We start from the raw sequence: 18,309 nt of genomic DNA, 5'->3' as shown, positions 1-18,309 counted from the left end.
TGAAATTGGTATAATTAAAGATTAAAAATTAGAATAAAAATAAAATTAATTAAGTTAAAAAGGAAAAAGTGAATGAAATTTTCGATGATTGAATTCTAAGGAAGTCCAAGTAGAGATTCCTAAGAAATCCCTAGGTGAGAAAATTTTTCTATAATATCACCAAAGTATCAGGGTATCTAAGAAAATTTTCAATAAAAATTTTTATTTACCTTGTTCTTTTCAAAAATTTTAGTGATAATTTAAAAATAATTAAAGAAGATTAAAACACAATTAAAATGAATAATAAAATGTATAGCATATTAATAAATAATATATATTTTTCGTGTGCATGTTATATTTTATTGTTTGCATTACATATTAATAAATGAAATAAAAATTTTCGATAATGGGATTTTGGGAAGTCCGAATAGAGATTCTCGAGAATTTCTTAGGTAAGAAAAATCTTCTAAAAATTATCAAAGTATTGAAATATTTAGAAGTTTCTTTTCAATATGAAAAATTTTTATTTTATCATTATTCTTAATTTGAGTAGTTTTTTTATATGAAAATACACATTTTTGGAAATAAATTTGTTTATAAATAGTAATATTATTACATGATTTTAAAGTAATAAAAATTTTTGATGATTAGATTTTGAAAAGTCAAGCAGTGATTCAAAAAAATTCTCTAGGTGAGAAAAGTCTTTTAAAAATTGCTAAAGTATTGAAATGTTTAGAAGTTTCTTTTCAATATGAAAATTTTCCATCTTATAATGATTTTCTATAATTTGAATGGTTTTCTTAATAAATAAGAGTGTGTTTTTAGGAAATAAATATAATTGTAGATAATTATATTATTACATGACATTTTTTTTTTCATATTAAAGTAAATGAAAAATCTCTTAAAATGAGACTTAAAAGAAATTCAAGTAGTGATTCTTTTAGAATCTCTAGGTGAGAAAATTTATCTAAAATGCTACTAATGTATTGGAGCATTTAGATTGATTTTCGACAAAGATCTCTCATTTGTTATAGAAATGAGTTTTAGAAAATACTATTTGCTTTAAAATTATAGATATTATATTTTATGTTTTTAAATATAAATGCTAGAAATAAATATGAACCATCGAGGATAGGATTTTCGAGAATTTCGAGTAGCGATTCTTAAATATTCCTTAGGTGAGATGGTTTCTTTTAATATTGCCAAAATATTGGAATATTTTTAGGAATTTTTCAATATGTAAGGTTCTTATTTATTTTTCAAGCATATTAAAAAAATAAAAATATGTTTTTTAAGGAAATTTTAAAAAATTAAATTTTAAATACAAAAAATTAATATCATTTTTGTCAATATTAGAAGATAACACATAATTAATTGGTACTATTTTAAATGGGCATCATGGGGAGCTAATCCTTCCCCACACGTAATCGATTCCAAAACCCAAACTATTTTTGTAAACAAAAAAATTTTCTTTTTAATAAATTTTAATTAGTTTTAAAATTTTATTAAGAATATAAGTTTTAATAGGTGGCCAATCACACCTAGCCAAAAAATATTTGTGGCAACTATATCTTCTGTTTTCAAATTCGTCTAACGATTCCCAAAACTATTACAACAATACCAACCCATTCGGCCACTTCAAAAAATCAATAGAGGATAATCTAAGCTCTCATGGACACTACATCATTCGACCAAGTAAAGTTCAAAGTCAATTATCATACTTTTGTTTAACTTTGAAGAGTTTGGATTAGAGGAGGACTCTATCACGTTGAAGATTAAGAGTTTGAATAAAATGTAACTTATCTCTTCTTGAAATCTTATTTTAGTCGAACCTAGGAAGAAAAATTGATCAAGATTGCATCATATGAAGATCAAGGGCCAAGATCATCACATTTGGCCAAAGCATTCCAAGAGTGGAGAGTGTTATTTTTGTATGCAACTTTGAAGATTAAGATAGAGCTTTATCTTCTAGTTTTTGAATTAAATTAATCACTCGTAAAGCCTACCCTTTTTGCCAAACCTATGCTTATAAATAGGCAAGGCTATTTAGTTTTATCATAATCTTATCTCATCCCATTTCTCTTCTCTATGTAGTTTCTTTAGTTTTCAGTTCTTTATTTTTTTTCAAATAAGGTATTGGCTTAGGTGATAAAATTGTCAATTACTAAGCTTTTGTTCTTTAAATCTTTTTCAGTCAAGAAGTATTTTTAGTCAAAAATCTCTTTTCTTATTTTTAATGTTGCAAATCTTGTTTCTTGTTTTCTTTAATTTTGGCACAAGTAGTCTTTAATATTCAAGATTTGAGTTTTTTTAGTTTTCTTTGCAAGATTCAGCTACATTCAACTTTCTTGTTTTTTACTTTCTTTCATGCAATCTTTATTTACTTCAAATCAATTTGGCATTCTTAAGGATTTCTTGTTTGCAATCTTTAATTCTTTTATTTGTACTATTTTAATTCTCTGGTAATAGGATTAGTTGTTGGCATTAATCTTTGACTTCCCAAGTGATAGTTGGTGATGTCAATAACCTTACTTATGCCTTTAATTTTTACTTAAACCCTATAACCTTAAAACCCTAAATATTCATTTATTTAGACATAGGATCTCAACTTTTCACCTTTGGTACATGTGAACTACCCAACATTACATTCTATAATCCTTGAAGAGATAATATTTGGAATACTCCATTTTGTTACTTGATTTATGCACTTGCAGGCTCTACACAAAAAGCAATAATCAAGTTTTTGGTATCATTATCGAGGATTATAGCATTGTTCATAATATCAATATAGAATTCATAAGCTTCTATAATCTAAACTTTTTCTTTTTGTTTATTTCTCTTTTTCTTTTCTTTGATCTTTTCCTGTTTGCATGTATAGATCTAAAAGTGTTAACTTAGCTCTAGTTGATCAAGAGATAGAGAGAACCTTTAGAAGAAGAAGAAGAGTGCAATCGATACCACCACACCTACTTTTATGGCAAATGCAAAAAATGAAAGGCAATGAACTTTAAAGGACTATACAGTTCCTAATGCAAATGGTTTTCAGCCATCTATCTGAAGGCCAATTATTCGAGCCAATAATTTTGAAATAAAATCTTCGATTATACAAATGGTCCAAACTTCTATGCAATTTGGAAGACTATGAAGTGATGATCCAAATCTCTATTTTTCTAATTTTCTTGAACTCTGATACTTTTCATTACAATAGTGTTTTTGATGAAGCTATAAGACTAAGATTGTTTCCTTTTTCTTTCAGGGACAAAGTGAAAAGTTGGTTGTCTTCTATACCACTAGGCTCAATTACAACATAAATAATTTGGTTTAGAAATTCTTAGCAAAAATTTTTCCACCAATAAAGACTATAAGGTTAAGGAATGAGATCACCATTTTTTTGTAGGTTGATGGTGAAACTTTATATAATGATATGAGAGATTTAAAGAATTGCTCAAAAAATAACCACATCATGGTTTACGCTAGTGGTTCCAAATTCAAATATTTTACAATGGTCTTACACCACCTATAAAGGCTATTCTAGATTTAACTGCTGGAGAGGTTATAATGAGCAAGACTTTGAATTAGGCTAATAAGCTAATAAAAAAGATGGCTGCCAAAGCTGCTACAAGTAGGGAGAGCATTACTAGATAACATTTCACCTAAAGAGATAGCCCAAGGTGCACCTACCCAAAATAATTAAGGAGAATAGGTAATGCTAGAAAAGGATCCCTAAGAAAAAGATCCTAAAAAAGAAGAAAAAAATATTCAAGAAGACGTTCAGCAAAGGCCAAAATAATTGTCAAAATATATAAGTAGTGTTTTAATGTTGAACCACATGCCCCAAGGCATATTAAAAAAGTGTTGCTCAAGGAACCAAAAAAAGCCACATTCTTAGATGATTGCAGCCCTGAGCTTCAACAACTCCTACTTAAAAAGTTAAAAGATCTAATGAATTTTACTATACCTTACATGATTGAATATTTTAAATTCTTTGATACTCTTTGTGATATTAGGTCAAGCACAAATTTGATACTTATGAATGTTTTTATGCAACTAAGTTGTAGAGAGCAGAAACGTCCTATATTTAACATTAAGTTCATTGATCAATCTGCTAAGTTACCGCAAAGGATGCTGAAAAATGTCTTGGTGAAAGTTAAAAAATATGCTTTTTCTATAGATTTTGCTATTTTAGATATAGAGGATGATAAGGCTCAATTACTCTTAGGTAGACCTTTTCTATTCACTGCCAAAGCCTTGATAAATGAATATGACGGTAGCATTACCTTTAGGTTTAGACATAAGAAAATGCAATTTATATCTACAAGGTATGGTGTGATAAGACATGAAGAAAGTGTTGGTGTAGTCAAAAAATTTAAGGAAATTTTAAGAGTTTAACTTATTAGTAAAGCCTTTTAACCCTCAAAACACCTTAGCAAAACCTAGTTCTAGTTATGTCAACCTCTCTAAAAACTCAACTTAGTTGATGTAATCCCGGCTAGAAGAGTTAGCCTACCTCTCTAAACCAAATTTGTTTATGTTATACCATAAAAGAATAAGACAACAAGGAAAATTCCCTCTAAATTGGTAAGAGTATTCTGTATAGAATTAAGAATGGTCAAGCTTGACCAAAACTAGCACTACTAGGAGGCAACCTAAGTTTTACTTTAATAGTTATTTTTTATTCTTTTATTTTTATTAGGACAAGTATGTTTTAGTGTTTTTATTTTGAGTGTTTTTTCTTTTTAAGGATGAAAAAAAGTAAAGAGAATGCCTCATGGATATTCGACCTTGAAAAATTTTGAGGAGTATTTTTTTTTTATTTTGAGTTTCTTGATATATGATTTCATTTAAGTGTGGGGGAAAATGAAAACATTTTTTATTTATGAGACTTTGACCCATTTTTGCTTTTAAAACCAAATTGACTTGCTAAACTTCATTATGATATCCAATTAATTGGAAATTATATATATTCTCTTGAATGACAAGTATGATATGAAGTTTAAAGATGTAATTAATAGGAACTTGAAAAGAATTCTTAAGCATGTCTTTACTTTGGATATGATTTTTATGCATACATCTCTATTCTTTTTATATGAAATACTATGATTTTTGTGAAAGATTATGAGATATAGATTTGTATAAGATTTAAGTTATGAATAAGTGCTTTAGAATACACCTACTTAACTTTTGAGGTAAAATTCTATACTGTATTTGACTTAAAAGATGAGCTAAAAAGTTTTTTGGACCATTTGAGCTTTTTTTAAGCCTACTTTATGATGATGCTTTCCTAGTACCCTATTTCTAAATCTTTGTACTAATCATTTTTTTTTTGTTTATTTTAGCCTTATTACATGCCCACTAAGCTTTTTCTTTGATTATTATTCTTTCTTTTTTTGTCCTAACCCATTGTACTTAGTTGTATATCATAGATATGTTCTTGTATTTAGAAGGAAGGGAGGCACAAGAAAAGAATGAAAGAAAAGAAAATTAGCAAAAGCAAATGCAAAGCCTAATAAAGCTAAAAATGGCTATCAATTATTCAAAAAAAAAACAAAGAGAAAATAGCCAAAAATACAAAGTAATAAAAAATGCCTCACAAGTCAAAATTGCAAAAAGAGCTCTCATTTGTTCAAAGTCTAAGAAATTAAAAAAAAAAAAAGAACCTTAGGGTTTTGAGCCTAAAAATTTTCTTTATCCTACCTTGACCCAAGCCTTAAATTATAAGCTTAAAAGGCATTTTCATTTTAAGTTGAATATATAAGTCTAACATTAATAGAAAGAGAAGGGGAAAGTGAATATATAAAGCCTATTCTATCTTTAAATTAAAAAGTGATAAAGTGCTTTGCATTCTATTTACTTGAGTTATGGAGTAGATTTGTATGAGTGATTAGCATAAGTCATTGAAAGCTTACTTTTGAAAGACATTCTTATGATTCTATATTTATCCTTAACTTTGTATTATGCAATAATACATGATAGGAGCTTTTGTATAATTTTTTACTTTAAGGATGCTATTAATGTTCTTTAGTTTTGATGATTTAAAGTTTTGCTTGAGGATAAGCTAAGATTCAAGTGTAAAGGTGTGATAGCACCAAACTATATAAAGATTTTACATGTCAAAAAGGTGCTAAAAATTTATTTTTTTGATGATTTTGATGTTTTTTATGTTATTTTCAAGGCTTTAGTTTTTTTAAGCTTAGAATGTATTTTCCTGCTAGCTATGCATGCAATCATGCAAAGCCCATATTCAGCCCAATTTGTCATACACAATGCTACCTACATTTGGTCCATATTCAAGCATGCACAAGCCCAATTAGATCCCAATCCATTTGACCAAGGTGAATTTACAAGATAAACATGTTTCTTTGCTTAGCCATAAAGAGTTTCACTCCACCAAGGACACCAACCCATTGGAACGCTTCAAAAAAGCAAGAAAAGATAATCCAAGCTCTTATGGACATTACATCATTTAGCCAAGGATAGTTCAAAGCCAATCATGATACTTTTGCTTAGCTTTGAAGAGTTTGGATTGGAGGACTCTTATCACCTTGAAGATTATGAGTTTAAATAAAATGCAACTTATCTCCTCTTGAAGTCCTATCTTAGCTGAACCTAGGGAGAAAGATTGATCAAGATTACATCAGATGAAGATCAAAGGCCAAGATCATCACATTCAGCCAAAGCATTCCAAGAATGAAGAGTTTGATTTTGTATGCAACCTTGAAGATTAAAATAGAGCTTTATCTCTTAGTTTTTGAGTTAAACTAAATCACTTGTAAAGCTTACCCCTTTGGCCAAACCTATGCCTATAAATAGGCAAGGCCATTCACTTATTTCATCTTTCCATCTCATCTCACTTTCCTTCTCTCTGTAGTTTTTTTAGTTTCTAGTTCTTTATTTCTTTTTAGTAAGATATTAGCTTAGGTGATAGATTTGCCAATTATCAAGCTTTTGTTCGTTAAATCTTTTTCAATTAAGAAGGATTTTCTATTAAAGATCTTTTTTCTTTTTTTTTTTTTAAATTTGTAAATCTTGTTTCTTGTTTTCTTTAATTTTAGTATAAGCAATCTTTAATTTTCAATATTGTAGTTTTTTTATTTTCTTTGCAAGATTTGGCTACATTCAACTTTCTTGTTCTTTACTTTCTTTCATGTAATTTTCATTTACTTCAAATCAATTTGACTTTCTTAAGGATTTCTTGTTTGCAATCTTTAATTCTTTCACTTACAATATTTTAATTCTCTGCTTTAGAATTAGTTATTGGTATTAATCTTTTTATTTTTCAAGTGACAGTTGGTAAAGTTAAGAACCCTGCCAATACATCACCTTTAATCTTTTACTCAAATCTTATAACCCTAAAACCTTAAATATTCATTTGTTTAAATAGAGGATCTTAGCCTTTTACCTTTAATACTTATGAACTACCTAACATTACATTCTATAATCCTTGAAAAGATGATACTTGAAATACTCCATTTTATTACTTAATCTATAAATTGGTAGCCTCAACATAAAAAACAACAATCAAATCCCTGACATCATTGTACATTTTAGATCTAATAGTTTCTTGATTATGCTTTATAAATTGGAGCCATATTTCCTCAACACTGGCATATGCATCCATAAAAAACTATTGCAATAATCAACCACCTCGCAACAAAGAATCACTGAAGCTTATTCTATTCTAAATAATGAATGCATAATACTTATGCACTTCAACATTTTTTCATTTACCTCTTTCTTTTTTAAATGACTTAACATACTTGATATCAACATTACAGCCATCATTGCCATAAGAAAATAATAGAGGATACTATAAAGCCATAAAAAAAGGATAAAGATCACTAATTTTCTTTAAACCATTAGATCTATTATTAACGATTATGTCTCATCACCTATCATATTCACCTATATCTTCAATTATGAATGCAACAACTTCATGACCACTTGAAAGAATACAAGTTCTATCTCTCTATTTCCTTCTACCTATTAATCTTAACCTTATATGAATATAATCAAAATGGTTAAACATATCTCTAGCTGATCTAAACACTTTAATAACCTCATTGTTTGCATCAAGCGTCTTAATTAAACCATTAATAATAACAGGGTCAACCTTTGAATTTTCATCATAATTCCTAAACACAGACATCCTATTTGAGATCTCATTCTTAGTATCATATGTATACATCTAAGCAAACTTAGGATATTGACTAGGAAATAGAAGTAAAAACTCAATTCTATGATGATTCTATCCATAGATCTTCAAAACATAAGGGCCTACTCTATTATTGACATTATTATCAACCTTACCTTATGTTGAGGTAAATTGAAACATAGGATTGTATACTTTGATATTATTTTTGAAATTTACGCATCTACGTCCTCTATATTTTAATAAGTCATCTAAAAACTGTGGAGTTTTTTTAAAATAGGCAATTGAACAATTCTTTCCTAATAACATAGTGTAAATGTAAGATTCTGCATTTGCTTTGAGATATCAACTCTCTTTTCATATTTGATTGTATTAAAATTTTAACATTTTATCATATATTTTTAATATAATTTCTCTTGAATATTAGCTTGTTCCTTGTGAATTTTGGCAAAAGTAGTAATAAATGCATAAATATTCATTGTGCAAATAAAAAATGAAAAATGAAGAAATTTGTAGCTTTTGGACACATTTTGGAGGAATTTTGGTGAAAAAAGCTACAAAAGGCCAAAACTAGTATGCTTGTGTTATAATACCATTTATGAGATTTTTTTTATCCTTTCCTTCTATAATTTCCTTAGCTTAATTGAACTTTATTCAAGCCTTAATCCTCTTATTTTTTATTTGGAAATGTTTTTCTTATTTCACTAGTACATTATTACCTTTGTAATATTTTTTACAAGTGCTAGAAAGGTAATATATGCATTAATGTAGTTTGAAGCCCTTTTTGGAATTGATCATTTTTCATATTTTTTCTAGAATTTTTCATGTATGAATTGTCCACTAAATGGTCTATATTTTGGTAGCAAATTGAAGAAAAATTTTGTTGCGATTGGTGCCAAATATTGAATAAAAGATGCAAGGTGTGCCATTGGATACATGTATAATGTGATGAAGGACTTATAGTGCCAATTTGGAGATTCAAAAATAGATCAATTAAAGTTGCTTAACTAGTTGTTTGAAGGCTTCTCATTGGATATAATGTTGACCTTTTGGAGTTTAAAGATCAAGAAAAGAAAGCTTAAAGTAAAAAGAAGTAAAAATAAGCAAAGAAGGAAAGAAGGGATGGAAAGTAATTGAGATGGATAGATTTAGAATAGTGGCAATTAAGTTGGAATTCTTTTGCATTTTAAGAGGTTGAAGCACCTCCCATTTGCTTATAAATAAGGAAGAATGGTAGGCCATTAAAAGACTTTAGCTAGTTTTTACATTTTTTTTCTTTTGTTTTCATTTAATTTCTTTTCTCTCCAAATAATTTCCTCACTGTTCTTTTAAAGGGTTGTTTGAGAGAAAATTGCATTTATTTTTTTAGAAAAATTTACTTTTTTCCCTGTATTTTACATGCATTTTAAGATTTTATCAATAAAATTTATGTTCTTTAAAATTTTTTATTCAATTTCATGCAAATTTATTTGAATCTCAAATCTGTTTAACTAATCTGCATTTGACCTAGTTATGGTTTTTGCATCAAATCTCCATTAATTTTTTTAAGTTTTGAGCCATTTTTTTTTTATGAATTCTACATTTATATTTTTACAAAACTAGAAATTTCACTTTTAAATTCTTTCTACAAAATTCTAAAAAATTCTTGAAACTTTTAGTTAGATCCAATGGCAATGTTGAAGCTTGAGTGAGTGACAGCACTTCAAGACACTTCTCTCTTAGCTGGGTGTTTGGTTTACTCTTTTTTGACTTTGCTTTTGTTAATCCATTTCTTTACTTGTTTACATTCAATTTATTGCCTTTAATTTCATGTTTTTCAATTCTGTTTGGATGATTTTCTATTACATGCTCTATTTTATTCTTCATTACACTCAGTTTTTTATTTAGTTCATTGAGTTGGATTTTTCATTGTTTCTTGCAATTTTTTTGTTAATTTAGATAGTAGACTTGTAGATCTAGGTCACTTTATCTCAATTTCAATTCATTTGATCTATAGAGTTGTAGAACTTTTTTTTTTCCAAATTTGGTTAGTTTCTAGATTTAAATTTTAGCTTCTAGTTTTCACTTTTCTTGATAGTTCTTATGATTTGTCTTTATTACTTGCACTTTAATTGCATTTTGATTTTAGTTTACTTTGTGCTATTGCAATTTGCAAGTTGTTTGGATCCATTTTTAAGAAGTTTCTAGATAATTCTCTTCTTGAAAGTTAAAAGGTAACTAGGAGGTAGTTAAAGTAGTTCTTTTCAGTTTTCACTTGTAAAGCTACTATTTTGTTGTTAATTGAGCTTGTTATTTTTAGTTTATTAATTTAGATTTCTATTTAAAGCATGTTAAATTTCATTCAAGTTACTTTAGCTACTATTTTAATGAATTTCTTTTAGTTTACTTACTTCACATGTTGTAGATTTACTTTTTGTTAATTACATGCATTAATTATGGTTTTCCTTAATTGTTGATGCTAGCTTGCTTTTGTGTAAACCTTTTGATTAAATGAACTCTAGAAGAAGTGTTGGGATAAAATGTACTTAGACTAAGAATTTCTTTAGCTAATCCTTGTGGGATTGACATTTAGATTTTTTAGTCTTAACATTACTTGAACAATCTATACGCTTGCAGAACTCATCCAATCAAGTTTTTGGCACCATTGTCAGAGATTAAGTATAAAGAATCTTAAGCTAATATTCATGCTTCACCATACTCGTCTATAGATTGATTCACCCTTGATGTCCATATGTTAGGCTAGATTCTAGTTTGCTTCAATTTTGTTTGTTAGGGTGTACACAAGCTAACTTTCTTTATTGTGTCGTTTCATTAATTGTTCATACTTAAAATAGTTTATTTATATAGCCTTAGCATACCTTATACTAGAGTACATGCATCATCTTTTATTTTTCATAACTTTGATATAAATAGGTTAATGTAAATAGTTTTAGTGTAAATAGTTATTATGTTCTTGTTTAGATTTTATTTTACTTTTTTTGTGGGAATCAAATCTTTATGAGATAACCGAGCACTAAGAGGACCATGCTAGATTTTATTCTTCTGAAGATTACTTAGTACAATGGCTGAGTGATGAAATAAAGCCAAAAAAGAGTCAACCTTTAAAGTTTTATTCAAAAAATTAAACTTTATAACCATTAACCTAGAAGCCATTGTCCATAAATTCTTAAGCCAATATGAAAATAGTAAAGTGCATGGTGGAAATTACTATAATGATAGGTGTACCCTTGACCAACAATCCTAATCTTACTCAAACTTGGGATAGTCATCCTAAAAATAAGTGGAATACTAGTTTAGGGCATTCCTTTACTTCACCACCTAAATATACCTTGAATTATCTTATAAAACATTCATTTTCACAATACCTTTCACCACCCTAATGTTCTCCACCATCACCACAAGTACCTCAAATGCCACACTGTGTTGAAACACAACAACATTTGTCTTCATTACAACACCATTGATTTTCACATCACCTTTCTTCCATCCAATATTCACCACCACCTCTTATACAAAAAAAAAATCATCCTTTAGTGAGATGTTAGCTAAAAAGCTTTAAATTCAAGAAAAACTCCTTTAAGACTAAAAGGCACTTAAAAGGAATATTGGGCAACATAGTGAAAATGTACATATTTTAAATATTTACCTTCAAGATGCTATGCTTAGTATTATAAAAACAAAACCTAGTGGGTAGATCATTATAAAAGAGGAACTCATATATGGTTTGATGATGATGATGAGTTTAATGTGTTAAAAATATCACATTTTGTAAAAGTTATGGAGGAAAAGATGGTGGAGGTTAAAGATAAGCATATGGCTAGAGAAATTAATGATAAGAGATCATTTAGGGAAGTTGGCAAAGAGAAGAACATTCAAAAAGAAGTTGATGTTCATATTCCACTCATGCCATTTCTCAAGTTCCTTGAAAATCACTTACTCAATTGTGTGAAAATATATGAGATGGATAAATGTGTTGATAAGGTAAGCTTACTGGATATATCACTTAAGTGTTTGACATATTCTTTCTTGAATCTGGTTTTAAGCTTAAAGATATGAAAAAATCATTAGTAAAAAACATATTTGTCTAGTAGCTTTTTCATTCCATGATCTTATGCCTAAAGCTATAAATATCTCATTATTTTAGCTTTCTCAAGATAGATCATTCATAGACAAAAAAAATGAATGATGTGAATTTTGAAAATGATGCCTCAATTCTCTATAGTGCTTTGTAAGAAGGTCTTACCAATGGTCCTAATAAAAAAGAATTTGAAAAAGATGAGGATGAAATAGAGAAAATTTTGAAAGAAATGCAAAAAGTTGATAATGTAGAGGATTTGGATGATTATAATATAGAGAGATTTTCTACTTAGAAAATTTTTCAACCTCTAATTCTCAATTTGATACTTTTGACATCTCATCCTTTATGTCTACTCGACTTATACCATTCATTGAAAATTTTCTCATTTTAAAGTCAAAACCTATATTTTCCATGGTGGTACTCATATCTTTGTATTGAAGTCAATGACCACCTCTATTAGTTCATATTGTAATATGCTTAGATTATTCATAGAGATAGGATATAAATCTACCTATGTGCACCCCATTCATTTAAAGCATACCATTATGTATTTTGTTACAAAAAAAAAAGAATAAAGTGGGTAAATATGAGAACAAAATGTGGTGTGATTCTCTAACACCAATGGAAGTCATGCTTTTGACTTTAAAGAATGCTCTTTTTGAGAGACAACCCAAGTTTTGCTTTTCATATTGTTTCTTTTTGCTTATTATTCACATTTTATATTTTGTTCATTTTCTTATTTTGTTGTTTTGCTTATATTTTCTTATACTTATTAATGTTTGTTCTTATTGTAGGTGTTTTTTTTTTATTATTTTGTAGGTCGAGTAAAAGCTTGAAAAAGTAGGCACAAGTTTCAACCCAAGTTGCAATATATAGTCGATCACCATACTTTTAAGATGATAGGGGAGTTCTTTCGTTCCTTTCTTGTAATTCATTTCATTTTGCCTATACATTGAGGATAATGTGTTCTTTAAGTTTTAGGGTATGAAAAAATTGCTCAAAATTTTTGTAAAATTTTTTTAATTTTCCTTGAGTTTGGCCTTGAAATTGAGCTTTACTTATTGTAGCTTAAATCATTAGTATACTTTATAAAGTCAATGATAGGTAAAGATTGAAAATGAATATAACTTTAAGAAAAGATTGAATATTGTGTGAAATGTGAGATAATGCTTAGGTTTAGTGACTTTTTGAGTATGAGTTTTCATTTGTGAGTTGACACTTTGATCATTAAATTATATTTTTTACCTAATGCATGATTATGTGAGCATAGGATTTTTTTACATTGGTCTTTGAAGTTGTGTTTCATGTTCTAAAATTTGTTTTGATCATCTCTTAAGGAGAAATCCTAAAAGACACATGATTAAGAAAATGATATAAGCCATATTTGGATCATTTGAGCCTTTAAAGCTAACATTGATTTAATTCTTCCGTAGTCACCCTTTTTGAACCTAAATGATCCCTTTCGTTGTTTTTAAACCATATTACAAGTCAAAGCCTTTGTTTTTATATTTCCTATCTTTTTGTCTTTGACTTATGTGCTTTAGGATATTCATGTATCCTTTTTTAGTTATGCATTATTAAAGAGGAAGGGTAGAGTTTAGCAAAAAAATAAAAAAAAAAAGAAAAAGAAAAACTGATTAGAAAAAAAAAAGAGAGAAAATATCGAGAAAATATCACCAAAAAGAAAAAAAATGAAAAGTAATAAAATAGTGAAAAAGCAAAAAAAAAAAAAAAAAAGAAAGAAAATGTAAGCAAAAACTAAGTTTGGGGCTAATTCTTTAGAAAAGCTTAAACTTCTTTCTCCTGAAAGCTCAACAATGAATAATTTTAAACAAAGTAATATATAGTTAGGGTACTTAAACCTTAAATGTCTTTTATCATACCTTGACCCTAGACTTACATTACAAGTTTTAAGAAAATCTAAAATGACTTTTAGTCATTTATTTATCTATACTAGTGGAAAAAGATGTGGTAAGCAAACATATGAATCTTGATCATATTTTATTGATATTTGGTTTTGAATTTTCATGTTTTGCATAACATCATTAGATTTCATATAAGGATTTGAGAGATGTGTTGCTTGCACTTTGAACAATAGTTAGGAAGAAACTTGATTTAGCTTGGTTCTTATATATTAGCTCATGTTCATGATTTTTCTTTACTTATATCAATTGTATAATTCATGATTTTTCTTTACTTATATCCATTGTTTAATTCATGAGGCATTCATGTTAAATGAAGCATGGAAAGTTAGTAATTATTCTTACTCAATCTTGTTTTGCTTGAGGATAAGCAAAAGCTTAAGTTTTAGGGTTTGATTGCATTAAAATTTTAGCATTTATCATATGTTTTTAGTACAATTTCTCTTGAATATTGGTTTGTTCCATGTGAATTTTGGCGAAAATACTCCTAAATGCATAAATATTCATTGTGTAGGTAAAAATATGAAAAATGAGGAAATTTGGAGCTTTCATACTCATTTGAAGGAATTTTGGTGCAAAAAGCTATGAAACACCAAAACTAGTGTGCTTGTGCTATAATGCCATTTATGGGATTTTTTTTTATCATTTCCTTCTATGATTTCCTTAGCTTAATTAAACTTAATTGAAGTTTATTTCAAGCCTTAATCATTTTATTTTTCATTTGGAAATGTTCTTCTTAGTTCACTAGTGCATTGTTTTCTTTGTAGTTTTTTTACAAGTGCTAGAAAGGTAATCTGTGCATTAGTGTAGTTTGAAGTCTTATTTGGAATTGATAATTTTCTAGATTTTTTATAGAATTTTTCATGTATAAATTGTCCACCAAATGGCATGTATTGTGTTAGCAAATTGAAAGAAAATTTTGATACAATTGGCACCAAATATTGAATATAAGATATAAGATGTGCCGTTCGATATATAAGCAATGTGATCAAGGACTTGTGGTGCCAATTTGGAGATTCAAAGAGAGACCAATTGAAGCTACTTAGCTAGCCATTTAAAGGCTTCTCATTGGATATAATGTTGACTTTTTGGAGTTTAAAAGATTAAAAGGAGAAAGCTTGAAGTAAAGCAAAGTAAGAAGAAGGAAACAAATGATGCAAAATAGTTGAAATGGAATGATCTAGAATAGTGGCATTTAATCTAATTTTTTTTTGCATTTTTAGTGGTCGAAGCACCTCCCATTTGCATATAAATAAAGGAAAGTGGCAAGCCATTAAGAGACTTTAGCTACTTTTTGCATTTTTTCCTTGCATTTATTTTTTTTTCTCTCTAAACAGTTTCCTCTTTGTTTTTTTAGAGAGCTATTTGGGAGAAAATTGCATTTATTTTTTAGAAAAATTACTTTTTTTGCCTTTATTTTACATGCATTTTAAGATTTAATCAATAAAAGTTTATGTTCTTTAAGATTTTTGTTCAATTTCATGCAATCTCATTTAAATCTCAAATCTTTTTGGCTTATTCTGCACCTGACATAGTTACAGTTTTTGTATCAAATCTCTATCAATTTTTGTGAGTTTAGAGCCAAATTTTTTTTTGTGAATTCTACATTCATATATCTACAAACTAAAAATTTTCACATTCAAATTCTTTCTACAAAACTCCATAAAAACTCTTGAAAGTTTTGGTTAGATCTAGTGGTAGTGTTAAAGCTTTAGTGAGTGACAAAACTTCAAGACTCTCCTCTTCTAGCTTAGTGATTGGTTTATTTTTTTCTCATTTTTCTCTTGTTAATCCATGTGTTTACTTGTTTAGATTCAATTCCTTGCCTTTAATTTCATGTTTTTCAATTCTATTTGGACGATTTTCTATTACATGTTCTATTTTGTTCTTCATTACACTCAGTTTCTGATTTAGTTCATTGAGCTAGATTTTTCATTGTTTCTTAGAACTTCTTTATTGATTTAGATAGTAGACTTGTAGATCTAGGTTACTTTAGCTTAGTTTTAATTCATTTGATTTATAAAGTTATAGATCTATTTTTTTTTCTCCAAGTTTGGTTAGTTTTCATATTTAAATTTCAGCTTTTGGTTTTCACTTTTCTTGATAGTTCTTATGATTTCTCTTTATTACTTGCACTTTAATTGCATTTCTATCTTAGTTCATTTTTTGTTCTTGCAATTTACAAGTTGTTTGGATCCATTTTTGATAGGTTTCTAGATAATTCTCTCGTTAGAAGTTAGAAGGTAACTAAAAGTTAGTTAAGGTAGTTATTTTCGATTTTCATTTGTAAGTTACTATTTTATTGTTAATTGATCTTGTTATTTTTAGTTTCTTAGTTTAGACTTGTATTCAAAGCATGTTAAATTTTATTCAAGTTACTTTAGCTAATATTTTGTTGAATTTTTTTAGTTTACTTACTTCACATGTTGTAAATTTACATTTTGTTATGCATTGCTTATGGGTTTCTTTAATTGTAGATGCTAATTTACTCTTGTGTAAACCTTTACTTGAATGATCCGTACGTTTGTAGAATTATCCAATCGTACCACATCATAGTATTACAAAATGGGCAAACTTAAAGAATGGACAAACACACTTAGAACCACCAAAATTAAAAGCTTCATAACATGTTTCTAGAAAAAAGAATGAAAAAAATAATAGCAAAAATAAACTTATTAGCATCACGCAAAAAAAAAAAAAAAAACAAACAAACAAATTAAGTTGTGAATGAATGAAGCATAAAAAATGCAATCAAATTTACTTGAATGCTCATTCTACCTTACCTCCATACTACAAACATTTAATTGTTCTTGCTTTCGTAAACAAACTCTCATACAATGCTCATCACCTAAAGACATTAAAAATAAAATACAAAAACTAAATATAACTCAAACATTACCATATAAATGAAGAAGAAAGGTATAAAAGAATATCAACAAATCAATCAAATACTACTAATAAATTCTGTCACAGCAAAGAATAAATACAAACCATATGTAGAATAACTTACAGAACTATCCAACTACAACCTAAACTTTATTTTCTTTAATATATGAGTAATCGAATCTTTTACAATAATATACTTAGATGTTTTAACTCCAATTGTTTGTAATTCCCTATTAAGATCAATAGTTGAATGTAATTATATATAAGATATCTATTTTTTTCCATTAACGCTAATAGGAACATGATTTGATACATCATTAACAAATCCCTTTAAATCACTAACCAAAGCTGAAGATCTTCTTCTCTTAACCCAACCAACAATATATTATCTTGAGATCCATCAATATTGTTAAAACTGACAAAAGCATGCTCTGATGCATTACTAATAAATCCTATTAAATCACTTACCAAACTTAAAGATCTTCTTCTCCTAACTTGACGAACAAGTTTATTATCTTGAGATCCATCAATACTAGACCAAGGAAAAGTACCCATACAAATATTTTCCTACCTTTTCAACTTGCCACACCATAACCTTTTTAATTTTTTTGATCATATTCCCCATTCCTCAACTAATATGATCTATGACTAAAAGCAACAATTTAACACACAAAACCTCTAACCAATATATATCTAGAGCATTATCTACTAAGAGTATTCATTATTGAAAGCAACAACTTAATACATAGAACCTTCAATCAATATATACCCAAAGCATCTTCTATTAAGAGGATCCATGATTAACACACAAAACTTCAAACCAATATATACATTGAGCAATACAAAATAAAAAGACAACACAACTACTTATAAAGGAAAAGTAAGAGATCAATAAACAAACAAACTAAAAAAAGAGACTCACACATAATAAAAAACAATTGAAGCAAGATGATTAGAAAAACAACAACAATACAAAAACAAAACCTAAACTTTAAACTTACCTTGAACTTAATCAACCAAAAATCTCCAACTATACCTAAAAAAAAATTTAATAATTTTAAATAATAATATTCATACAACATGCAAAACCAAGAACAATTTCATTCAAATTTTTATATAAAATAATCAAGATAGCTAAAAAAAATAATAAAAAAAGAGATGTAGGCTACAAGAATCAATCTAACACAAAAATAACTCAAAACCAAACATCAAAACAAAAAACACTAACTTGAAAGCAAAAAAAAAAGTCACACACATACAACTCAAACAAATGTCACCAAACAACTTGCAACAAA

At 27.8% G+C, this 18,309-nt stretch overlaps 1 non-coding gene across 1 annotated transcript; it reads right to left on the bottom strand.

Annotated features, from left to right (window-relative positions):
• Positions 1-3,343: 3,343 nt before the first annotated feature.
• Positions 3,344-3,449, bottom strand: LOC149515291 (small nucleolar RNA R71). The gene has a single exon (XR_016327177.1). It is a non-coding gene; the product is annotated as a small nucleolar RNA R71 (small nucleolar RNA).
• Positions 3,450-18,309: the final 14,860 nt, after the last annotated feature.

The sequence above is a fragment of the Durio zibethinus genome, chromosome 13 (genome assembly GCF_047325235.1).
Source record: "Durio zibethinus cultivar Kanyao isolate XHJ-2024 chromosome 13, ASM4732523v1, whole genome shotgun sequence".
Taxonomy (NCBI): domain Eukaryota; kingdom Viridiplantae; phylum Streptophyta; class Magnoliopsida; order Malvales; family Malvaceae; genus Durio; species Durio zibethinus.
This window is presented reverse-complemented; position numbering and strand designations above follow the sequence as displayed.